Below are 8575 nucleotides of genomic sequence, written 5' to 3' on the forward strand. Positions count from 1 at the left end.
CATTTGAATGTCCAATTAGCTTTCAAGAATTGCAACAAGGACAAATCAGATTGGATGTAGGCGGGACTTTTAGTTGCCCTTCAAAATGTGGTCATTGACGGTAATGCTGAACTGTGGACAGATGGATAAAACCATGTTATGTTTATATTCAACCTTGGTGCAGTAGAGGTAAGATCTTACGCCCGAGCGCGAGTTCGGGCCCGACCCGAAATTGGGTCGGGTTGGACTCGGGCTCAAGATCGTAAGATCCAAGCCCGACCCAGCCCGAACTTTTTTAATAAATATATATTTATATATTGTGTATCTCAAACAATCTATGGGTAGTAAACTAAGGAATACCCTTATAAAATAAATAATTTAGGTAAAACATAGAAGGCGCTGTATGACAAACATCCATCTACAATTCCTGCTCAGTTCCCTCCGTGCGTCAGCTGTATTTTCTCCAGTCTCTACCTTTCCGATCGTATACGCACTAAAAGCAGAGGTAAGATCTTAAGCCCGAATTCAAGCCCGAAATTCGGGCCGGGTCGGGCTTAAATGTCAATAATTACGCTTTTGTCGGGTCGGGTTTTAATACCCGCGGGCTCGGGTCGGGCTGGGTTAGGCTTTAATACTGTCGGGCTCCGGTCGGGTTGGGCTGGCTTTTTTTAGGCCAGATCTTACCTTTATGGTGCAGTTTGAAGAAGATATTGAAATGTTTTATTCCGCTAAATAAAAATATTTTATCTTTATTTTTTTCATTTATTTTTTTGTTAAAACATTTGGAAAATATTCATATATGTATCTTCTGAGAGAAGAGCTGACTCAAGTTCCGCATATAGCTCTCACTACATGAGCAGAAAGAAACGAAAATAGTTATGGTAACTACACTAATATAATTTATTGAATCTTCTTTTCCTTTCCGATTTTCCCTTCAGGGGTTGCCACAGCGAATCAGTTCCCTCCATCTAACCCCATCTTCCGCATCCTCTTCTCTCACACCAACTACCTTCATGTCCTCTTTCACTACATCCATAAACCTCCTCTTTGGTCTTCCTGTAGGCCCCCTGCCTGGCAATTCAAAAGTCAGCATCCTTCTACCAAGCCTCATAACATGTGCTGTCCCTCTGATGTACTCATTCCTGGTCCTATCCATCTTGGTCACTCCCAAAGAGAACCTCAGCATCTTCCTCTCTGCTACCTCCAGCTCTGTCTCCTGTCTTTTCCTCAGTGACGCTGTCTCTAGACCAACTAACATTGCTGGTCTCACCACAGTTTTGTTCACCTTTCCTTTCATTTTAGCTGAAACTCTTCCACCCTGCCTGTAGACGCTTCCTTGCCTTTTTTCCACATTCTCCATTGCTCTGGACTGTTGACCCTAAGTACTTAAAATCCTCCACCTTGATCTCTTCTCCCTGTAACCTCACTCTTCCACTTGGGTCCCTCTCATTCACACACATGTACTCTGTCTAACCTTCATTCCTCTCCTTTCCAGCACAAACCTCTACCTCTCCAGCTTCTCCTCCTCCTGCTCCCTGCTCTAACTGCATATCACAATGTCACCTCTAAACACCATGGAGATCCTGTCTAACCTCGTCTGTCAGGCTGTCTATCACCATAGCGAACAATAAGGGGCTCAGAGCTGATCCCTGATGCAGCCCCACCTCTACCTTGAACTCCTCTTTCACACCTAGAGCACACTTCACCACTGTCTTACAGTCATCATACATATCCTGCACTGCTCTAACATACTTCTCTGCCACTCCAGACTTTCTCATACAATAACTGTCACGTCTCTGGACTACTTCCTGTTTGTTTTTTCCTATCACTAACATATCATGTCATTTCAGATCCAGTCGCATTTGCAATCAGTTCATTCCCTGCACCTGCCTTCCCTTTGCTCACCTTCAGCCACTCCCCTAATCGGCCACCACTCTTCAAATTCAGCCCTGCCTTCTGTTCCATATCAGATTGTTAGTGTTTGTCCTGACCTTCCAACATTTGTATCCCGCATATTCTGTGAAGTGTTTGACTCTGCCTGTTTCCCTGGACCCTGCTTGCTGCCTACCCCTTCTCGGATTTGTCTGCCTGGTTTATTGGATTGCTTTTTGTGTATGAATTGCCCGATATTTGGACTCTGCCTGTCTGCTTGCCGTCTGCCTGACTTGTCTGCTGTTTGGACTGATTACCTGGTATCTGACCCCTGCTTGTCCTATTAAACCTGTTTTTGGACTTGACCTGCCTGCTTCACTGTTGTGCTTTTGGGTTCTCACCACCAGTCTTGTTCGAGCCTTGAAAATATAACAGTTCATCTCTGGACACCCTGTCATAAGCTTTCTCCCAATCTACAAAAACACAATGCAGCTCCCTCTGGCCTTCTCTGTACTTCTCTATCAACATCCTCAAATCAAATACTGCATCCGTAGTACTCTTTTTTTTGGCATGAAACCTTACTGCTGCTCACAAATGCTGACTTCTGCCCTTAGTCTAGCTTCAACTACTCTTTCCCATAACTTCATTGTATGGCTCATCAGCTTTGTTCCTCTGTAGTTGCCACAACACTACACATCTCCCTTGTTCTTAAAAATGGGCACCAGCACACTTCTCCGTTCCTCAGTTATCTTCTCAGTAGATCCTGTTGAACAACCCAGTCAGAAACTCTACTGCCACCTCTCCTTGACACTTCCTGCCTCCACAGGTATATCATCAGGACCAACTGCCTTTCTACACTTCATCCTCTTTAATGCCCTCCTCACTTAATCCTGACTAATTTTTGCTACTTCCTGGTCCACAACAGCCACCTCTTTTGGTCTTTGTCCTCTCTCATTTTCCTCATTCATCGACTCTTCAAAGTACTCTTACCATATTCCCATTACACTAATGGCACCTGTCAATAGACTTCCGTTCCTATCCTTAATCACTCAAACCTGCTGCACATCCTTCCCATCTCTGTCTCTGTCTTGCCAACCTGTATAGATCAGTCTCTCCCTCCTTACTGTCCAACCTAGCATACAAGTAATCATAAGCCCTGTGTTTGGCCTTTGCCACCTCTACTTTCACCTTACGCTGCATCTCCCTGTACTCCTGTCTACTCTCTTCAGTCCTCTCAGTGTCCCACTTCTTCTTAGCTAACCTCTTTCTCTGTATACACTCCTGTACCTCCTCATTCCACCACCAAGTCTGTTTATATACTTTCCTTCCAGATGACACATGAACTACTATCCTACCTGTCTCCCGATCAAATTAGCTGTAGTTGTCCAGTCATCTGGAAGCACCTCCTGACCACCCAGAGCCTGTCTTAACTCCTTCCTAAAAGTCATGCAACACTCTTCCTTTTTCAGTTTTCACCATTTTGTCCTCTGTTCTACCTTTGCCCTCTTCATCTTCCTCCACCACCAGAGTCATCCTACACCCCACCATCCTGTGCTGTTTTGCTACACTTTCGCCTACCACCACTTTGCAGTCATTGATCTTCAGATTACACCATTTACACAAGATGTAGTCTACCTATGTGCTCCTACCTCCACTGTTATAGGTCACCCTATGTTCCTGCCCATCACCTCCTCATCACCTCTGTTTCCTGCACCAACATGTCCATTGAAGTATGTACCAATGACAACTCTCTCTCACTTCTAGGTATGTTCTGCATCAAATCATCAAAGTCCAACCAGAATTTCTCCTTCTCCTCCAGCTCACATCCTACCTGTGGAGTATACCCACTAAAAACATTGAACATCACACCTTCGATTTCTAGCTTCAGACTCATCACTCTATGTGACACACTTTTTACCTCCAGAATATTCCTAACAAACTCCTTCATCAAGATAACTCCTACTCCATTTCTCTTCCTATGTACACCATGATAGAACATGGTGTAGAACATGGCGTATGAGACTTCGGTCTCTAGGTGGGTGAGAGTTGAGTGTAGTGCAATTGAGATGGCATCATCAGTCGAGCGGTTGGACCGGTAAGCAAACTGAAAAGGGTCCAGGGTTGAAGGGAGGGCAGATTTGATGTGCTGCATGACTAGCCGCTTGAAGCACTTCATGAGGATGGGAGTGAGTGCAACTGGGCGGTAGTCGTTGAAGCCGGATGGGGACGACTTCTTTGGGACTGGGATGATGGTGGTGGCTTTGAGACAGGTAGGGACAACAGCCTGGCTCAGGGAGATGTTGAAGATGTCTGTGAAGACATCTGTGAGCTCATCAGCACAGTCTCTCAGGACACGACCAGGAATGTTGTCAGGACCTGGGGCTTTCCGTCCATTGGTCCTTCTGAGGACCTGCCTCGCTGTCCGGAGAAAGCGTCAACACCTGGTCGCCAGGAGCGGGTGGAGCCTTCTGTGCCGGGATGCCGTTGTTTGCCTCAAAGCGCGCAAAAAAGTCATTCAGCTGATTCAGCAGAGTGGTGGAGCTGTCACAGGACTGCGGAAGGGGCTTATAGTCCGTAATGGACTGAATCCCCCGCCACAGGTTCCTGGTGTCTCTGCCGTTGCTGAAGTGGGTGGCGTTCCTCCTGGAATACTGTCTCTTGGCCACTGGGATGCCTCGTGACAGGTTGGCCCTAGCTGTCCTTAGGCCTACCTCGTCCCCAGCTCTGAAGGCCGCGTTCCGCGCCTTCAGGAGCCTGTGGACTTCACCTGTCAGCCAAGGCTTCTGGTTGGCTTGAACGGAGATTGTTCTGATGACCATGACATCATCCATGCATTTCCTCATGTATGCAGTGACGGTCTCTGTGTACTCTTGGAGGTCTGTGGTGTTGTTGTGGGTGGCTGCGTCTTTGAATACGCTCCAGTCTGTGGTTGAAAAGCAGTCCTGGAGTGCCTCTGATGACCCATCAGGCCACACCCGTATCTACCCGTATCTTTTCACAGGTTTAACGACTCTAACGAGCGGTCTGTATGCGGGCGTTAGCATAACAGTGGTGTGGTCTGATGCCCCAAGGTGGGGGAGGGCGCGGGCTTTGTAGGCATCTTTATGTGTCGTGTAGACATTGTCCAGGATGTTAACTCCTCTGGTGGCAAAGTTGATATGTCTATGTAATTTTGGAAACACACTCTTGGGGTTTGCATGGTCTGCTGCTCACTGATGAGATGTGCCTCTCTCCTGTTGTTGCCGGAGGTGGGAGGGATATATACTGCCACCAGCAATATAGCAGAAAACTCCCTGGGCAGGTAGAATGGCCGGCATCGTATGATCATAAGCTCCACCAGAGAAGAGCAGTGTGTGCAAACCACAGCAGCGTCGCGGTACCAAGCATCCCTGATATAAACACAGAGTCCCCCGCGGCGGATCTTCCCCCCCTCAGTGAGTGCTCTGTCAGCCCGGTAGCACGTTAGCCGGTCCAGCTGAATGGCACAGTCCGGGACACTGTCAGTGAGCCATGTTTCCACAAATACGAAGACACAGCACTCATCCACAGACTTAGTTGATGATCAGAGCAGGCGGATGTAGTCCAGTTTATTGTCCAGCGAGCATACTTTGGCGAGTGTGATGGTCGGGATAGCCGGCCGGTGAGAGCAAACCGTTAGCCTAGCCCGGATGCCTCCACGCTTGCCCCGCTTCTGCTTTCACATGTTTCACTTGTGGCATTTCCACTGCGGGCGGGGAGTAGGAGTGGGGTCGGTGATTGAGCTGTTCATCCCCCAGCAGCTCATCTATAAACAGGACCAGCTTGGACTCAACACCTCCATATGCAACTGGCTGCTGGACTTCCTGGGACTGCGCACACGTCACTTGCCCTATGAGATTAGAGTGTATAGAGATGTTAACCATCCCTTGTGTTTCGTCTTATACTTTGTGCTGTGCTGTCTGATGTACTGTTTGTGTTGTACTGCCTGTTTACTCCTTGTGTTGTCCTGCCTGTGTTGTCCTGCCTGTGTTGTACTGCCTGTGTTGTCCTGCCTGTGTTGCACTGTCTGTGTTGTCCAGTGTTGTACTGTCTGTGTTGTACTGCCTGTTGTACTGTCTACCGTGGGTCAGAGAGGACTGCAATTTCATCTGTGCTGTATGTTGTGCATATATGGTACATGTGAAAATAAAGCTGACTTTGACTTTGACTTGAACAACTTGAACCCTGCTCCTAAACTTCTAACCTTTCTACCTTTCCACCTGGTCTCCTGGACACACAGTATGTCTACCTCCCTCCTCTGCATCATGTCAACCAACTCTACCTTTTCCTGTCATACCTTCAACTTTCAAAGTCTCTATTCTCAGTCCTATACTCGTGGCATTTTTCTCTCTTACTACGAACACACTTTCCTCCTCTCCTTCTTTGACCAACAATAGTCTAATTTCCACTGGCCCCCTGTAGGTGAACAGCACCAATGGCGGTCGTTGTTAACCAGGGCGTCGACTGATCCTGTATGGAAGTCATAGATTTGTTTCACATATTGATTGGGCAAACGTTTTACGTCGGATGCCCTTCCTGACACAACCCTCTGTATTTATCCAGGCTTGGGACTGGCACAATTAGAAACTGGCTTGTGCCCTCTAGCGGCTATATTAATATAATTTATAGAATAATTTAACACATATGAGAAAAAAAATGTTCAGACTTCAGCGACTCCAGTTGTGTCCGTTGCTAATATCAACTCTAAATTCAGCTTTCAACTTCATCATGTTTCAGAGGCTACTAAATGAAAATCATCGACACTGTCTGACCTGCAGAATTACATTTCTTCCCGTGACAATCCAAGCAGCATCAGCGCATACATACTTTCACAGCGACAGCATCCAGTCGTTGGTTCAGGTACGTAGACGACACCTAGTTAAAAATCAGGAAGGAAGAAGTGGAGGCTATTACAAACAACATCAACACGGTGGAACGCAACATCAGATTCACCAATGAAGATGTTAAAGACAACGTCCTGCCATTCTTGGAATGTACAGTACATCTTAAAATGGATTGAATTCTAACAGAAGGTGTACAGAACACCCACCCACACTGACCGGTATCTTCTTTTTGATACCCACCACCCACTGCAGCACAAGTTAGGGGTGAAAGAACAGAAAGGTGAAAGAAGATGAAAGAACAGAAAAACACCAGGAACACTGTTAAGACATGTGGTCATGAAAACTGGGAATTTGTCAAGACCAACAAGTCCAAAACAAGTCCAAAACCAAAAATGAACAAGAGAGGGAAGACAAATGGAAAACCATTGTCATTCCCTAGATTACAGCTGTTTCAGAAAAATTCAAGGGAATTTTTAGTAAACACAAGTTTCCCATACAATCCTGGGAACACACTGAGACAGCAGCTGGCCCACCCTAAGGACAAAACACCGCATCACAAACAGAGCATTGTAATTAATGCTGTCAAACAACGACTCCACAGCGTACAGGACTAGACTCAGCAGTCCACCTGCACCTGGAAGACACAAGCCAATCCTTTGAGGACAGTCATGTCCAAGTTTTATCAGGGAAGACAGGTGGTTAAAAAGAGAAGTAAAATTATGTCAAACGGGAGAAACAATCTCTTAACAGAAGAGGAAGATTAAGACACCAACTATCTGCCACCTAAAATGCAGCATTGACTTTCATCTCCAGAAACCACAACAAGCATTCACACCTGAGTGCAGTTCACTGTAACAGCTCACATGAGAGTGGTTGGGACAACAACTCCCTTATAAATGGTAATGTCTCCTAATGAGGCTCATTGTCTTGTTGGTTTGGGTCTTTAGTTGTTTTCTATTCCAAGAGGAGTATAACTGACTGGACTCTCTACCAGTCAGTTGAAACTGAAGAAGCCTCTTGGATGAGAAGTGAAATGTCTTCAACCAACCTAAAGCAAGTCCAGTTGATTCTTGTTTTGTTCTTCTTGATTTGCATACATAGTGTCAACGTGTCGGGTGCTTGGAACCCTATGCAAACGTAATTCTGTGTGTCAGTCAATGTGTGGGAATTCTATTGTAACTTCACATACAGTTGTGTTCAAAATAATAGCAGTCCCACATCACTAGCAAGACAAATCACTGTTTTTGTAAAAATTTTGTGAAACTTCTATACTGCCAGTAAGTTTCTACAAGGTTTAGCAAAGGTATAGAAAACCAACAGACCCAACAGGAATGAAAAGCATGCTGCTGATTCTGCGAAAATGAGTCATTAACCGAAAGGGGTGTGCTAAAAAAATAGCAGTGCTGAGTTCAATTAGTGAGGGCATTGATTACATAAAAAATAGGTGTCCCTTATTAAGGTTCAAGGCAACTGACGCTGAATGCTGGCTGTGCATTTGTCCTTGAAAAACAGAGTAAAATGGGTCGTTCAAGGCATTGTTCAGAGAATTAGCGTTCTTTAAGAAGTGTATAAGAGAGGGGAAACCTATAAAGAAGTACAAAAAAAATGTTGGCTGTTCAGCTAAACTGATATCAAACGCTTTAAAATGACAGCCAAAACCATAAAGGAAAGAAAGAAAAAGAAAAATGACTATTGGAATGGGTCGGAGAATAACCGAAATGGCAATGGCTCAGCCAACGATCAGCTCCAGGAGGATCAAAGAAGATCTAAGGTTGTCTGCGAGTACTCTAACAATCCGACGACGTCTATGTGAAGCCAAGCTACCAGCAAGAAGGTCCCGCAACATCCAATTGTTAAAAAGC

The 8575-nt window shown here is 45.7% G+C and overlaps 1 protein-coding gene across 1 annotated transcript in view; it reads left to right on the forward strand.

Moving 5' to 3' along the window:
• Window positions 1-101: 101 nt before the first annotated feature.
• Window positions 102-8575, forward strand: part of LOC137610873 (filamin-A-interacting protein 1-like) — a 45186-nt gene continuing 36712 nt past the window's right edge. The window contains exon 1 of the mRNA XM_068338767.1: window positions 102-168. The gene's annotated coding sequence lies outside the window, so the exon portion shown is untranslated. The remainder of the gene's footprint in view (window positions 169-8575) is intronic.

The sequence above is a fragment of the Antennarius striatus genome, chromosome 17 (assembly GCF_040054535.1).
Source record: "Antennarius striatus isolate MH-2024 chromosome 17, ASM4005453v1, whole genome shotgun sequence".
Lineage (NCBI taxonomy): Eukaryota > Metazoa > Chordata > Actinopteri > Lophiiformes > Antennariidae > Antennarius > Antennarius striatus.